Consider the following 1,333-nt stretch of genomic DNA (forward strand, 5'->3'; position numbering starts at 1 on the left):
CAGAATAACAGTGATCAACTGTAAAACTTCAAAAAGAAGTAAGATCTGGACTAAAAATGTAAGAGAATCATTAGAGTTAAATTGTCAAGAGCTTTTGATTCTTTGGAAATGAGGGAGATGATACTTAACTCTACATTTTTCTTTATTTTGAAGGAGAGAAAGAGAGAGAGAGAGAGAGAGAGAGAGAGAGATCTTCCACTCTCATGTTCACTTCTCATATTCCTACTACAACTGTTGGAAGGAACATCAGGCCACAACCAAGAGAGCTGGCTTCACCCGAGTCTTCTGCATCGCTGACAGGGACCCCACTCCCTGACCTGTTACCTCCTGCCCCCCAAGATGCATGTTACCAAGAAACATGTGTGGGAAGTGGAGCTAGCAGTGCAGGGACCAGTACCCATTTGGGATCCCGGTGGATGCAAAGTAAGCACTTTAGCCACTAGGCAATGATGCTGGGCCCTATTTTTAAGATTTTAATCTAATAGACAGATAGCAACTAAGGAATGAATACTTTTCTAAATTACATAAAAAAAAACCTTGTGAAAATTGATTCTGCATTGTGCCTTAAATGAATCCTTAACAAATTTCAAACTGCTGCTATCATGTGAACAGTTTGCAATTTAGAATGCAAAGATTCCTTTAAAAAAATCTAGAAGTGTTGACCCAGTGGTTAAGTGCCTGGATTTGAGTTCTGGCTCTGCTCACATTCTTTCTAAGCCACATTCTGGGAAAAATCTGGCAGTGACTCAAAGTAACAGAGTCCTGGCAATCCAGGGGAGACCTAGATTTTGATCCCGGCTCCTTGAGCTGGCCTGGCCTAGCCCTGGCTACCGCGGGCATTCTGAGAATGAAGTAGTGGATTGAATGGGCCATCTCTCTCTCTCTCTCTTTCTCTCTCTCTCTTCCTCCCTCCCTTCCTCACTACCTCTTTCCTTTTTCTTCCCCTCCCCCTCTGGTTTTCATATAAATAAATTATTGTTAAAGCTCTGTGTATTTTAAACTTCAAGATCCAACCTCAAAAAAATATGTCTTCAGAAGAAATTGACAAGTGAAAATGGAAATTTGAACATCCTTAGGCTTGAAGAATAATGAGAGAAAAAATATGCATCCAACTTGTGAGACAGAGCTAAATTATTACATTCAAAAACATTTCTAACACAAAGCACTATGTCAGGAAGAAAGAAACACTGAACATTAATGATCAGTGCATGTAATCTAAGTTGGATAAAGAATAACAAAATATTCTTCCACAAAGGAATGTGAAGGCCATTTTACAAACAAAAATTAATGAGATAAAAAGATGTAACAACTAAAATCAACAGCTACTTGTTTC

The sequence above is a fragment of the Ochotona princeps genome, chromosome 14 (assembly GCF_030435755.1).
Source record: "Ochotona princeps isolate mOchPri1 chromosome 14, mOchPri1.hap1, whole genome shotgun sequence".
In the NCBI taxonomy this organism is placed as follows: Eukaryota; Metazoa; Chordata; class Mammalia; order Lagomorpha; family Ochotonidae; genus Ochotona; species Ochotona princeps.